Source organism: Physella acuta, unplaced genomic scaffold, assembly GCF_028476545.2.
Source record: "Physella acuta isolate Inbredline_101_S28 unplaced genomic scaffold, ASM2847654v3 ptg001030l, whole genome shotgun sequence".
Lineage (NCBI taxonomy): Eukaryota > Metazoa > Mollusca > Gastropoda > Physidae > Physella > Physella acuta.
This window is the reverse complement of record NW_026732547.1, coordinates 224358-240855: the sequence shown is the minus strand read 5'-3', so window position 1 is coordinate 240855 and position 16498 is coordinate 224358. Positions and strand designations below refer to the sequence as shown.

Sequence of the window (16498 nt, the reverse complement as noted above, 5' to 3'; positions counted from 1 at the left end):
TGGAAGTCAACACATCACAGTTTGTGCTTTAGAGTTAGGTGTCTTCTAACTGTGTACCATACAGTTTTGTACCTTACAGTTTTGTACTTTGATTAAAGAAAATGGCGGATAATTAAGCTAATTATGGTCGCTACTGATCTGCGTAGTCCCTGGTGTATTTAGTCGCTGGTCAAATTAGTCACGAGTCAGTTTAGTCACTGGTCAAAGTAGGCACTGGTCAATTTAGTCACTAGACAATTTAATCACTGGTAAAATATTTAATATAAGTTGTGTTGGTATCTCTTGGTTCAAAAAATGGTTCAATTGACATCAGGTAATTCATGTTTATGTCATCAGTTCAAGGTGGCGTCAAACTGCTGTGCTAGTCACTCTACCTACATGTAAGGGCTGTGCTAGTCACTCTACCTACATGTAAGGGCTGTGCTAGTCATTCTAACGTCTTGTAAGGGCTGTGCTAGTCATTCTAACGTCTTGTAAGGGCTGTGCTAGTCATTCTAACGTCTTGTAAGGGCTGTGCTAGTCATTCTAACGTCTTGTAAGGGCTGTGCTAGTCATTCTAACGTCTTGTAAGGGCTGTGCTAGTCACTCTACAAACATGTAAGGGCTGTGCTAGTCACTCTACCAACATGTAAGGGCTGTGCTAGTCACTCTACCAACATGTAAGGGCTGTGCTAGTCACTCTACCTACATGTAAGGGCTGTGCTAGTCACTCTACCTACATGTAAGGGCTGTGCTAGTCACTCTACCTACATGTAAGGGCTGTGCTAGTCACTCTACCTACATGTAAGGGCTGTGCTAGTCACTCTACCTACATGTAAGGGCTGTGCTAGTCACTCTACCTACAATGTTCTCGTAGAGCCGAACAAGAAAACTCATCCATTTTTTCAAAGAGGAAACAAAAAGTAAACAAATTAAGCGGCAACAAATCAAATCTACGGATGGGGGGGGGGGGTGGAACAAAGACGGGAAAATGTGTTGGAACATCCACTTAAGATCGGGAAATCTTGGGGGAGGGGTGGGGGAAACATGGGGGTAGGGATGGGAAACTGGGGGTAGGGGTGGTTGGGGGGGGGGGGGAGACCCAAGGGAGACCGAGGTAATGATGGTAGGTTATAGTCACTAAATATTTTATTGCTAGGCTCGTGATGGTTGAAGGTGGGTCACGCTATAGTGGGCGTGGTTCATGGAGTAGATGGCTTAAGGATTATGGGGTGCTCTAAGAAAGTTTGAAACTGGATATAATGGATGGCTAGAGCTAGACTTGGCTATAGCTGGAAATAGCTAGATGAGCATAGCTAGACATGGCTTTAGCTGAACATAGCTAAATGGGCATAGCTAGGTATGGCTTGGCCTTGTTGCACATTACCCCCCCCCCCCCAACTTAACTGTGTCGTCCTCCTACACATGTCCACCCTTATCTTGACCCCCCCACCCCCACACACACACACCCACACCTCCACACGAGTCGGGGTAGGACGTTATCTCACCCCGCACTAAACGTCCTTACCTCAGCGGCCGCTGGATACTGCGCTACCATTTTAGAAAGCGATTTATCAAGTCCGACAATCCAGCCCAGTTAATTTACGATTACCTCCCCTCCGGCCACTCAAATCTTACAGTTATCTCCCATTTTAAAAAAATATTTGTTGGAAATAAAACCGCGTTGGATCTCAGAACAACGCAGTAAAAAAACTGTGAAATATTTGTAGGGCAAGAAAGCGGGGACATTTTCCCCTGAAATATTTGTAAGGCCAGTAAACGGGAACATTTTCCCCCAACTGAGCCAGATAAACTGTTTTATAACAATCACGTGATTCGCAGTAGAATGGCCTTGTGGGACCGGAAGAACATTCAGGGGGTCAAGGTCATTGTATAATAACGTCTAGACGCCCGGGTCAATCGCAATAGTCGTAGCTTAAGTTAACGGCGACAGGTCGTTCAGTGGTCCTCACACTAGAGGTCAGAGGTCATTCAGTAACACTGGAGGTCAAAGGTCATACAGTGGTCCTCATCACTGAAGGTCACAGGTCATTCAGTGGTCCTAACACTGTAGGTCAGAGGTCATTCAGTGGTCCTAACACTGTAGGTCAGAGGTCATTCAGTGGTCCACGGATTCCACACGTGAGCCCTGCTAACAAGATTGGCCTGAACGTTTCAATATTATATTTTTTATTTTATTGTACACCTGGTTTATGAAACACAAAAGGGGGGGGGGGGGAGAGGTTGGTTGGGTTCATCAATGGCTCGCGTTCAATTTTCAGTTCTCCCTGAGTTCGTTCAGCTGTAATAGGTACCTAACATAATTAGGGGAGGGTGATCTAGCGACAACACCGGTCCCTGTCGAGGTCCGGAGACCCGACTTCAAACAGTTGTACACGTTTTGTTTGGTGACGTACATAATGACGCTTCTCACACCAGCTCACACATGTCACGTGTGTCATATGACATGTGTCATATGACATTTGTCTTGTCAATCTTTTCACATCTAAAACACAGAACACAAGGGCTATAGAAATACAAGCTGAGACACACAGTCACACTACACAAGTAGTGGCTCTATCGAAACATCGATTATCTGTTCTAATATCAATTCTCTATCCCAACATCAATTCTCTATCCCAACATCAATTCTCTATTCTAACATCGATTCTCTGTCCCAACATCAATTCTCTATTCTAATATCAATTCTCTGTCCCAATAGCATTGCTCTATCACAATATCAATTCTTTATTCCGATACAAAATCGATTATCGATCCAAATATCAATCTCTATACTCATATAAATTAGAAATATATCAATGCTCTACCAGAATATCAATATCTACCAGAATATCAATTTTCTATCTTATAATATCAACTTTATATCAATTCTCTACCAGAATATCAATTCTCTACCAGAATATCAATTCTCTATTTTATAATATCAACTTTATATCAATTCTCTACCAGAATATCAATTCTCTACCAGAATATCAATTCTCTACCAGAATATCAATTTTCTATCTTATAATATCAACTTTATATCAATTCTCTACCAAGAATATCAATTCTCTACCAGAATATCAATTCTCTATCTTATAATATCAACTTTATATCAATTCTCTACCAGAATATCAATTCTCTAGCCAACTTTCCCTTCCTTAAACTAACCTTGACTTGCCTATCCTACATCTTTTATCCTATCGCGCGCCTAAGATAGAATGTACCCAATAGTGCCGCCAATAAAAAGAAAATTATTATATTTTTTAAAAGTTTGACAGTAGATACCGCTAGATTAAAGAAATCTCTCGAGACATTTCATTAATCGAATTAAAAATCTTCACTTTTAATTAAAACCAATTATGTTAAAAAGCAACGCTGAACGCCGTACTTTGAAGATAATTTTGGCAAAGGCTGGCAATATTTTTATACAGGAGAAATATTTTAGAGAAAGCTGCTGTAAGAAATGTATAATTATAAGATTATTGGCTGATAAGATTATTGTATCTGAGGGATCTATGGGGTACAATGGTAGAAGCACGTGCGATATGCATCTATCTGGTCACGTGGTGTAGGGTGAAGGTCACTAGGTGTTCAACACAGTACACGCTCACACACCCACACGTAACACAGACACACCCACACAACCACACGTAACACTCACACAGCCAAACGTAACACCAACACAATTATTTTTACGCCAAGAAATGTTTAGACCGTAAAGATCTATTTATAGCCCAGGGGATGTCACGTGATCCGTGAGTTGTTTACCTTCAGCTAAGTGTCAAGGTCAAACTAATCAGATGGACACATATAAGATGGGGGGGGTGGACATCAATAAGCTAGTATTGGGCCATCAATGAGCTAGTACTGGGCCATCAATGAGCTAGTACTGGGCCATCAATGAGCTAGTATTGGGCCATCAATGAGCTAGTACTGGGCCATCAATGAGGTAGTACCGGGCCATTAATGAGCTAGAACTGGGCCATTAATTAACCAGTTCTAAGACATGATTAATGAACTGTACTCTGCCTTCATAAATGACGTAGATGTAATCAGACTCTGATAGCTGTGCCAGTCAATTGATGGGCCGGTGTTTTACCAATAAATCAATAACCAATGGTTTATCAATCAATCAATAACCGATGGTCTGCTAATTAATCGAAGAACCAATCGCCCCAGTAATCGATACACATTTTGGCACCATCTCAAGACGTGAGTGGTTCCAGACCATGTTTGCACACGACTGGTCAGTTCTTGGTCAGCTGACTAAACTGAAATACTCGCTACTGCTACACTACAGCTACGCTACAGCTACGTTATAGCTACGTTACAGCTACGTTATAGCTACGTTACAACTACCCTACAGCTACACTACAGCTACGTTATAGCTACGTTATAGCTACGTTACAGCTACGTTATAGCTACGTTACAGCTACCCTACAGCTACGCTACAGCTACGTTATAGCTACGTTATAGCTACCCTACAGCTACCCTACAGATACCCTACAGCTACGCTACAGCTACGCTACAGCTAAGCTACAACTACACTACAGCTACAGCTACGTTATAGCTACGCTACAGCTACTAAAGCTACACTACGGCATGTCTCATTACCGTGAATCTAGACCGCCTTCAAGACAGAGGCCAATGATTGGACATCTTGAGGATATACTATACTCAGTGAGGAGGGTTAAGGCGTGGTTATGTTTAGAGTTTTGGTTAAGTTTAGAGTTTTGGTTAAGTTTAGAGTTTTGGTTAAGTTTAGAGTTTTGGTTAAGTTTAGAGTTTTGGTTAAGTTTAGACTTTTGGTTAAGTTTAGACTTTTGGTTAAGTTTAGAATTTTGGTTAAGTTTAGAGTTTTTGGTTAAGTTTAGAGTTTTGGTAAAGTTTAGAGTTTTGGTTAAGTTTAGAGTTTTTGGTTAAGTTTAGAGTTTTTGGTTAAGTTTAGAGTTTTGGTTAAGTTTAGAGTTTTGGTTAAGTTTAGAGTTTTGGTTAAGTTTAGAGTTTTTGGTTAAGTTTAGAGTTTTGGTTAAGTTTAGAGTTTTGGTTAAGTTTAGAGTTTTGGTTAAGTTTAGAGTTTTTGGTTAAGTTTAGAGTTTTTGGTTAAGTTTAGAGTTTTGGTTAAGTTTAGAGTTTTGGTTAAGTTTAGAGTTTTTGGTTAAGTTTAGAGTTTTGGTTAAGTTTAGAGTTTTTGGTTAAGTTTAGAGTTTTGGTTAAGTTTAGAGTTTTGGTTAAGTTTAGAGTTTTGGTTAAGTTTAGAGTTTTGATTAAGTTTAGAGTTTTTGGTTAAGTTTAGAGTTTTTGGTTAAGTTTAGAGTTTTGGTTAAGTTTAGAGTTTTTGGTTAAGTTTAGAGTTTTGGTTAAGTTGTGTGTTCGATAGATACCCACCCTACGGTAGACACATCGATACACAGAGACACGTAGAGACACATAGATACTGAGAGAGACAGAGAGACACACAGTGGGACACACAGAGACACACACCCCGTGACGGTACACAGGTGGCACGTAGAGGTAGAGTGCGGCACCTGAAGGTGACCTTGGATCTCGGCGAGATTTATATCTGACAGGTAAACATTGGCACCACCTGCAGTCAGGGCTGTCTCCAAATACTTGGCGACAGGACGTCAACAAATAGAGACAGGACGTCTACAAATACAAGGGGACAGGACGTCAACAAATACAAGGGGACAGGACGTCAACAAATACAAGGGGACAGGACGTCAACAAATAGAGACAGGACGTCAACAAATACCTGGCGACAGGACGTCAACAAATACAAGGGGACAGGACGTCAACAAATACAAGGGGACAGGACGTCAACAAATACAAGGGGACAGGACGTCAACAAATAGAGACAGGACGTCAACAAATTCCTAAGGACAGGACGTCAACAAATACAAGGGGACAGGACGTCAACAAATTCCTAAGGACAGGACGTCAACAAATACAAGGGGACAGGACGTCAACAAATACCTGGGGACAGGACGTCAACAAATTCCTAAGGACAGGACGTCAACAAATACAAGGGGACAGGACGTCAACAAATACCTGGCTACAGGACGTCAAACAATAGAGACAGGACGTCTACAAATACAAGGGGACAGGACGTCAACAAATAGAGACAGGACGTCTACAAATACAAGGGGACAGGACGTCAACAAATACAAGGGGACAGGACGTCAACAAATACAAGGGGACAGGACGTCAACAAATACAAGGGGACAGGACGTCAACAAATAGAGACAGGACGTCAACAAATACCTGGCGACAGGACGTCAACAAATACAAGGGGACAGGACGTCAACAAATACAAGGGGACAGGACGTCAACATATACAAGGGGACAGGACGTCAACAAATAGAGACAGGACGTCAACAAATTCCTAAGGACAGGACGTCAACAAATACAAGGGGACGGGACGTCAACAAATTCCTAAGGACAGGACGTCAACAAATTCAAGGGGACAGGACGTCAACAAATACCTGGGGACAGGACGTCAAAAAATTCCTAAGGACAGGACGTCAACAAATACAAGGGGACAGGACGTCAACAAATACCTGGCTACAGGACGTCAAAAAATAGAGACAGGACGTCTACAAATACAAGGGGACAGGACGTCAACAAATAGAGACAGGACGTCTACAAATACAAGGGGACAGGACGTCAACAAATACAAGGGGACAGGACGTCAACAAATACAAGGGGACAGGACGTCAACAAATACAAGGGGACAGGACGTCAACAAATAGAGACAGGACGTCAACAAATACCTGGCGACAGGACGTCAACAAATACAAGGGGACAGGACGTCAACAAATACAAGGGGACAGGACGTCAACAAATACAAGGGGACAGGACGTCAACAAATAGAGACAGGACGTCAACAAATTCCTAAGGACAGGACGTCAACAAATACAAGGGGACAGGACGTCAACAAATTCCTAAGGACAGGACGTCAACAAATACAAGGGGACAGGACGTCAACAAATACCTGGGGACAGGACGTCAACAAATTCCTAAGGACAGGACGTCAACAAATACAAGGGGACAGGACGTCAACAAATACCTGGCTACAGGACGTCAACAAATAGAGACAGGACGTCTACAAATACAAGGGGACAGGACGTCAACAAATAGAGACAGGACGTCTACAAATACAAGGGGACAGGACGTCAACAAATAGAGACAGGACGTCTACAAATACAAGGGGACAGGACGTCAACAAATACAAGGGGACAGGACGTCAACAAATACAAGGGGACAGGACGTCAACAAATACAAGGGGACAGGACGTCAACAAATAGAGACAGGACGTCAACAAATTCCTAAGGACAGGACGTCAACAAATACAAGGGGACAGGACGTCAACAAATTCCTAAGGACAGGACGTCAACAAATACAAGGGGACAGGACGTCAACAAATACCTGGCTACAGGACGTCAACAAATTCCTAAGGACAGGACGTCAACAAATACAAGGGGACAGGACGTCAACAAATACCTGGCTACAGGACGTCAACAAATAGAGACAGGACGTCTACAAATACAAGGGGACAGGACGTCAACAAATAGAGACAGGACGTCTACAAATACAGAGGGGCAGGACGTCAACAAATACCTGGGGACAGGACGTCAACAAATACCTGGGGACAGGACGTCAACAAAAACAAGGGGACAGGACGTCAACAAATACCTGGGGACAGGACGTCAACAAATAGAGACAGGACGTCAACAATTAAATGGGGACAGGACGTCAACAAATACAAGGGGACAGGACGTCAACAAATACAAGGGGACAGGTTAATCAGACAGTAGGTCAGGGTCGCCGGTACAGCTCGATAAGGGGGGGGGGGGAATAAGTTGGTGTAGGTAGCAGATATAACTTCACTTCAAACGCTTACAAAACTCCAGACTAGCCGCCATCTTGGTACACAAAACTCCAGACTAGCCGCCATGTTGGTACACCTCTGATTGAGGGATGACGATCCACTCCCTGAGAGACACCACTCTAGGAAACCCCTCTGTAAAACCCCCCGTAAACCCCCTTTGAACCCCCTGTCTGAGAATTATCTGCCCCTTATCAGCAAGCAGAATCTACATGAACAATCAGGCTATTTATAGCCGCGCTAGACGTCTGCTCACACAATACACGCGCATGACAGCAGTCGAACGGCTGACGTTATGTACACATTACACAGTACACGCGCATGACAGAAGTCGAACGGCTCACGTTATGTACATAGTACACACGACTATTGTCACGTACACAGTACACACACGGCTATTGTCACGTACACAGTACACACACGGCTATCGTCACGTACACAGTACACACACGACTATTGTCACGTACACAGTACACACACGGCTATTGTCACGTACACAGTACACACACGGCTATCGTCACGTACACAGTACACACACGGCTATTGTCACGTACACAGTACACACACGGCTATTGTCACGTACACAGTACACACACGGCTATTGTCACGTACACAGTACACACACGGCTATTGTCACGTACACAGTACACACACGGCTATTGTCACGTACACAGTACACATACTGATTATAGTCCCAAGTAACCATAAAACAATGCTATTCTCATGTTTAGCGCGGAGGTGTGCACCGAACTATCGCATGACTATTTGCACAACTCTGGTACAACCTGACTATTCGCACAACTCTCGTACATCCTGACTATTTGCACGACTCTCGAACAACCTGACTATTCGCACGACTCTGGTACAACCTGACTATTCGCACAACTTTGGTACAACCTGACTATTCGCACAAATTTGGTACAACCTGACTATTCGCACAACTCTCGTACAACCTGACTATTCGCACAACTCGCCTATAATTACGGTATAACTCAGAAACTGTTACATACGAACAGAAGATTTTTGTCCCGATTCGGTCAATTTTATTCACTGCAGCTTGCAGTAATCGATAGAACGATATTACAGAAAATCATTTTTGCGATACCTGTTTTTAATTTACCCAAAGTCGACGGATTACGTGTCTCAACGATGGATTAAGTGTCTTAACGATGGATTAAGTGTCTTAACGATGGATTAAGTGTCTTAACGAAAGACTAAGTGTCTCAGATCCGCTATGCCTGATGCTAAATTTAGTTCCATCAAAAACTGCTTTAAAAGATCTCTCTATGTACACAATACACGTACATCTATGTACATCTATCGCGGTCGCTATCACACACACACACACATACTCACACACTTTCTCATAGACACATACACACTCGCTCTCACGCACACTGACGCACACAAAGTCGCTCTGATCTCTTACACACAATCTCTCTAACACACACTAGCACACACATATTCTCACTCTCAGAAACACACATTTGCTCTCTCACACACACACACCACTACACACACCCTCTCACACACAATCTGTCACTACCACTTCACACAACCACACACGCCCTCCTTCTGTCACACACTCTCACACACTGCCACACACTGCCACACACTAACACTATCACATACACACTACCAAACACACACCCAACCACACACACAAACTACCACACACACTACCACACACACAAAACAATATAGACAAACTAACTCACACACTACCACACAAACTACCACACAAACTACCACACACACACACAACCATACAAACTAAATCACACACTACCACACAAACACACTACCACACAAAAACACTACCACACAAACTACCACACAAACACACTACCACACAAACACACTACCACACACACACAAACACACACAACCAAACACACAACCACACAGACAAACTACCTCACACACACACTACCATACACACACCCTACCACACACACACACACACACACACACTACCACACACAAATAACACTGCCATGACTTCATTAAGCCGCTGACAATGAGGGAAACTGTAATTAAAATTTAAAGTCCAAACCACGTGACCGAATAGATCGGTGTTTTAATGACGTCATTAAACCACCATACAGTATGGATGTGTTAATGCTATGTGACCTTGTCTCCAAGGTCACCTAATCTCAAACAGTTGTCGTCAGCGGCCTTAATTAAAAGATCATCAATTAAAAAGCTCGCTGTCTAGGTCAGCGTATCCAGGAAGGTAAATAGAACGAGATTAGTACGAGATTAACTTACCGGATTATCGAAGAAGATTAATCCAGAAATACACAAAACAGCTGAAGAAATATGTAATAACAGGTTATGTAATCCAAAGGCTAGCGGTCAGCTTCTAGTAGGTAGCTACCAGTGGCTAATATGTAGCGACCAGTGGCTAGTAGGTAGCGACTAGTAGCTAAACAGGTAGCAATCCCAGGCTAACAGGTAAGCGATCACAGGCTAACAGGTAAGCGATCACAGGCTGACGTTTGAAAAGTTACCAACTGCCATCATGGCTTGCCGGCGTCTGTTGCCTCACGTCTGCCCGCCCCTACCCCTCGCCCCACAGTCCACGCGACGCTACGATACCGCGGGCCCCTTCAGCCGAATGGTGCGGCAAACCCTACCCCGACTCTCTGAGGGAGAGGTGTCGATCAGCAACCCGCGGGACGAAAGTAACGTGTTCTAGACTCGGGTAGACTTGATGCTGTGTTGGTCTGTCAGGATTAACTTGCACTAGACGCAGGGGCCGCTACTCGCTGATTGCACTGTCACGTCACGACATTTGTGTCGCCGTGCGAACCTGTGTGACGATACCTGTGACGATACCTGTGGGCAGGCACCTGTGTGACCATACCTGTGGGCAGGCACCTGTGTGACCATACCTGTGGGCAGGTACCAGTGCTAGAAAGTTCCTGGAAACAGGTGTTCATGTGAGAAGGTAAGGTTATAATTAGCAACTTACGAGATAGATTAGACTAGAGCTAGATGTCATTTGATGGCCTGGTGATTTATATCATCTGGTGGTCGTGCGCTAGATGTCATTTTGATGTCATCTAGTGACATGTGACATATGTCATTTAGATGTCATCTGGTGGCTGTGGACAACTGATGTCATGTTTGTGGGCCACAAAACATTTCAGACGGTGAAACACAAATTGTGATACAATATATCGCTGTTATACTTGTCACAAACTGTGTTATGTAGTATGTAATAATTCACATCATAAACCAGATACTCATTCACCTGTGGCGGATAGGCCTAGAGAACAAAAATGTCATCATTCACGCAGGTTAAGTAGAGTTGTTCTCATGCGTCACCGAGATTTCAACTCGATCCTTTCATGTACTCACGTCAAAACTCCAACATACAACATATGTGTAACAACAAAATACAACATGTGTGTATCAACATACAACATCTGTGTATCAACATACAACATCTGTGTATCAACATAAAACACGCGTGTATCAACATACAACACGTGTGTATCAACATAAAACATCTGTGTATCAACATATACACACGTGTGTCAACAAGCTAGGGTGTGCAGCATGTCCTGTTAACACACCATCAGCGTGTAACTTCTACACCATCAGCGTGTAACGGCTATACCAACGTTTATGCTAATGACACCGCAGGCTTGTATTGGTAAAAGTATTGTTTGAATAGGCCGTGTCGGCTAGTTTCACACCAGTTGTTGTTTCACACGGTTGTCAATCTGGCGCAGGGCTACATTGCTACGAGGTCACACTACATCAAGGTCACACCACATCAAGGTCACGCTACATCAAGGTCACACTACATCAAGGTCACACCACATCAAGGTCACGCTACATCAAGGTCACACTACATCAAGGTCACATAACATCACGGTCACACTACATCAAGGTCACACTACATCACGGTCACACTACATCAAGGTCACACTACATCAAGGTCACACAACATCAAGGTCACACTACATCAAGGTCACACTACATCAAGGTCACACGGCTACTGCAATAATAGTTCCAGTGTATGATCCCAAAGAGATCCCTCGTGATATCATTGAGTAAAAATGTGTTTAAAGCACCCAGTAATCGAATACACATCAAACCTGCAGGATAACGCAACGATACTGGGATAAACCACACGCAAGTATGTAAATAAACAAATCCTGGCCATTATTTTCTGCACGATACTGGAATCGATACTCATGCATTATTATAAATCATGTTCAGCTTTTAATTAACGATGTCTGGAGCCGCGATGGCGAGTGTGGAGGGGGGAGGGAGGGGGTGTTAATCGTCCACCCCCCACCCCCAACACACACATACCTCCAAGTGTGAGGGCTATTGATCCCCTCCCTTCCTTTGAAGTAGCAACAATTAGTTTTCTCTTGTCCCCCCCCCCCCTAAGTAGCCAGGACTCAAATAAAAATTGTCCCGCAAAAAGGAATCGATACAATTATGCCTGCCGTTCTACTTTTCCGTGAGCGATACCGTCACGTGTTCCGTATAGCCGGAAGTTTGGTAGGCTAATCTGGAAACACAAAGATCAGTAGCGAGGGTTTTATTTGTCAGTAAACGCCCCGTCCCTCCCCGTCCCACCCAGCCCCTCCCCGGGGATGACATTGTGAGCAAACAACTTGCTTGATTGCCGGGGACAAGAAAATATCAATTAATATTCGTGGGGCGGGGGGGGGGGGGTGACAAGGCAGGAGCAGAGACGTGAAGGGTGTGAGTAGAGTATGGGGGTGGGGGTGGGGGAGCGTTCTAGGGGTGTGAGTGGAATGTCATGAGGCGAGGGTGTATAGAGTAATGTGAGGGGTGGGGAGTTGCGGGGGAAGGTGGGGGAGGGGTGTGGGTAGGTGTGAGGGAGGGGTGTGGGTAGGTGTGAGGGAGGGGTGTGTAGGCGTGTGGGGGAGTGGAGTGGTGGGTGTGAGGGAGGGGTGTGGGTAGGTGTGAGGGAGGGGTGTGGGTAGGTGTGAGGGAGGGTGTGGGTAGGTGTGAGGGAGGGGTGTGGGTAGGTGTGAGGGAGGGGTGTGGGTAGGCGTGAGGGGAGTGGAGTGGTGGGTGTGAGGGAGGGGTGTGGGTAGGTGTGAGGGAGGGGTGTGGGTAGGTGTGAGGGAGGGGTGTGGGTAGGTGTGAGGGAGGGGTATGGGTAGGTGTGAGGGAGGGGTGTGGGTAGGTGTGAGGGAGGGGTGTGGGTAGGTGTGAGGGAGGGGTGTGGGTAGGTGTGAGGGAGGGGTGTGGGTAGGTGTGAGGGAGGGGTGTGGGTAGGTGTGAGGGAGGGGTGTGGGTAGGTGTGAGGGAGGGGTGTGGGTAGGTGTGAGGGAGGGGTGTGGGTAGGTGTGAGGGAGGGGTGTGGGTAGGTGTGAGGGAGGGGTGTGGGTAGGTGTGAGGGAGGGGTGTGGGTAGGTGTGAGGGAGGGGTGTGGGTAGGTGTGAGGGAGGGGTGTGGGTAGGTGTGAGGGAGGGGTGTGGGTAGGTGTGAGGGAGGGGTGTGGGTAGGTGTGAGGGAGGGGTGTGTGTAGGTGTGAGGGGAGGGGGTGTGTGTAGGTCTACCTGTCTACAGCTATTGTGTATCACCGTATATGCAACAACCACATACAACAACCACATACAACAACCACACTACCCACATACAACAACCACACTACCCACATACAACAACCACAGTATGTTGCACATACAAGCACAGAATGTAAACAATAGAAACATCGCCTATACTCACGACAGGCCGGGGTTAATTAATTATTAATTAACCAACAATGGATGGACCAGGATGTTTTTTATTCGGGTCCAATTTAAAATGATGTTCCAGTCGCCTTGAAGCGTGTCATAACGATCTGAAGGTGAAGGTCGGATAGGATGGGGGGGTGTGTCATGGTGGTGTCGTTAGCTGGATGTAGCTGGATATAACTGGGTGTAGCTGTGTGCAGCTGGATGTAGCTGTATGTAGCTGGATGTAGCTGGATGTAGCTGGATGTAGCTGGATTTAGCTGTGTATAGCTGGATGTAGCTGGATGTAGCTGGATGTAGTTGAGTTTAGCTTAACAGTGTACGTGTAATGTGTGTCTTTACGTGTGTCGGACATCTTTAAAGTAACATCTTTTAAAATTATGTCCATCTAGACGCCTGGAATCTGATACAGGAACTATCACTGCCCCCCCCCCCCTACATAAGTCTTATTTAATCCCATCAGAATCATACGCTCCTGTTGCTAAGAGAGATAATCTATGCATTCGTTATTTCTCTTTTAGGGGAGATAAATGGCCATCCAAATTGTCTCCCATCACGCTTTCAACACGAAGATCGGCACAGCCGGAATATTCCGGCTCCGATGTATCTTTTAGAAACTAAGTATCTCTAGAGGCTGATCAAAAAGAAAGCCACTTGCCGTTATCTGGCGAAAGTTAGCGATACACCTCATGTGTCAGGCTCCAACCGACCTAATCGGCAGACGTCACAAGACAATTTATTGCAAGATCTCTTCCCTCAACTTTTACTAGCGGGCCCGACTCGTACAGGTTAGCTTTAGGCCAAATACAGGTTAGGTTTAGGCCAAATACAGGTTAGCTTTAGGCCAAGTACAGGTTAGGTTTAGGCCAAGAATAAGTTAGGTTTAGAGTTGCTTAAAAGAAGTCCACCTCCCCCACCTCCGCACGACATATAAAAAATGTAATTTATTTAGAAAATATCTACATTAACTAACCCCCCCCCCCCCCCCTTATAAACACGATAACTTGAGTACCGTTACCGCTAGGTTGATGAAATTTCATATATAAGTATTATATCTAATTTGTAGTTCTGTATCAACTTTTCAGCGATTTCCGGTATCCGGAAGTGGAACTTATTCTACTTTCAATTTTTCAAAAGCCTATAACTTGAGTAATGTTTCAGATAGATAAATGAAATTTCACATGTGGGTCAAAGATCTAATTTTCTGCCTTCTGTCAAATTTCGAGTAATTTCCGTTGATCGGAAATAGTAATTTACGCTATTTCCGATTTCTCAAAAATGCATGTGAATTTATAAAGTACTAATAATTTTCTGCACTATTATACACATATTGTTTGTCATTCACTTGGTGCGCACTTTTTTTTCTACTAGATTCTATTCTATATTTAAAAGTTTACGTAATTCAAAATTGATTAAAAATCATGTCTATACCCCGAGTTGCGATCCCCTGTTGTTTAATATAAGACTATTCCAGAAAGGAGAGATCACTCCAGGTTTATTTTTTTGTTTTATTAAACAAAAAAAATGTTTTATTTTGCTCTATAGAACAACATACCAGGCAAAAAGACATACCAACATTTCGAGAACTGACACACCTAATTAAACACACCACTATTAATTAAACACACCACTATTAATTAAACACACCACTATTAATTAAACACACCACTATTAATTAAACAAACCACTATTGCAAGAAGAATTCAAACCAACTCTCTGAAATGTTTGCCAACAACAAAAGAACGGAATGAGAGACCACTTTAGTGAGATCACACGTAATGTATATTTCCATTTTTAAACATCGCGATCTCTAGAATAAAAATCTATTGGCGTCATAAAAGTTGCCGTCCAAGTTAAACTATTTGTTGCCATTTTTTTTTAAATTCCTCTTTCTTTTGCTTTTTACTTTTTTTACCAGAGCAAAAATCTATTTTTGTCCTTCGGGAATTCTAGGCAGACATTTTGAATTATACAGCATATTGATATGCAAGTTTCGTTACGTGCGGAATGTGCAATAAAATGTAAACGATACAGAGGGGGTGGGGGGGGGGGGGGGGGGGGGGAGAGGAGGGAGAGGAGGGAGTGAGAGAGGAGGGAGAGAGGGTGGATCGAACGTCATCTGGTGGTGTGATTAGATGGGTTACCGTGGTGTCTAGTGGTGTCTAGCGGTGTCTAAAGGTGTCTAGTGGTGTCTAGTGGTGTCTAAAGGTGTCTAGTGGTGTCTAAAGGTGTCTAGTGGTGTCTAGTGGTGTCTAGCGGTGTCTAAAGGTGTCTAGTGGTGTCTAAAGGGGTCTAGTGGTGTCTAATGGTATCTTGTGGTGTCTAGTGGTGTCTAGCGGTGTCTAAAGGTGTCTAGTGGTGTCTAAAGGTGTCTAGTGGTGTCTAATGGTATCTTGTGGTGTCTAGTGGTGTCTAATGGTGTCTAGTGGTGTCTAGTGGTGTCTAATGGTGTCTACTGGTGTCTAGTGGTGTCTAATGGTATCTAGTGGTGTCTAATGGTGTCTACTGGTGTCTAGTGGTGTCTAATGGTATCTAGTGGTGTCTAATGGTATCTACTGGTGTCTAGTGGTGTCTAATGGTATCTAGTGGTGTCTAATGGTGTCTACTGGTGTCTACTGGTGTCTAATGGTATCTAATGGTATCTTGTGGTGTCTAGTGGTGTCTAATGGTGTCTAGTGGTGTCTAGTGGTGTCTAATGGTGTCTACTGGTGTCTAGTGGTGTCTAATGGTATCTAGTGGTGTCTAATGGTGTCTACTGGTGTCTAGTGGTGTCTAATGGTATCTAGTGGTGTCTAATGGTATCTACTGGTGTCTAGTGGTGTCTAATGGTATCTAGTGGTGTCTAATGGTGTCTACTGGTGTCTACTGGTGTCTAATGGTATCTAGTGGT

General features: G+C 44.1%; 2 protein-coding genes across 3 annotated transcripts in view; one reads left to right on the top strand and one right to left on the bottom strand.

Annotated features, from left to right (window-relative positions):
• The window catches only part of LOC131954800 (uncharacterized), a 153155-nt gene that overhangs the window by 117808 nt on the left and 18849 nt on the right, over nucleotides 1–16498 (bottom strand). The window lies entirely within an intron of this gene.
• LOC131954803 (uncharacterized) overlaps nucleotides 10518–16498 on the top strand; it is a 94541-nt gene continuing 88560 nt past the window's right edge. For both annotated transcript variants that reach the window (XM_059318596.1, XM_059318594.1), the window contains exon 1: nucleotides 10518–10823. The gene's annotated coding sequence lies outside the window, so the exon portion shown is untranslated. The remainder of the gene's footprint in view (nucleotides 10824–16498) is intronic.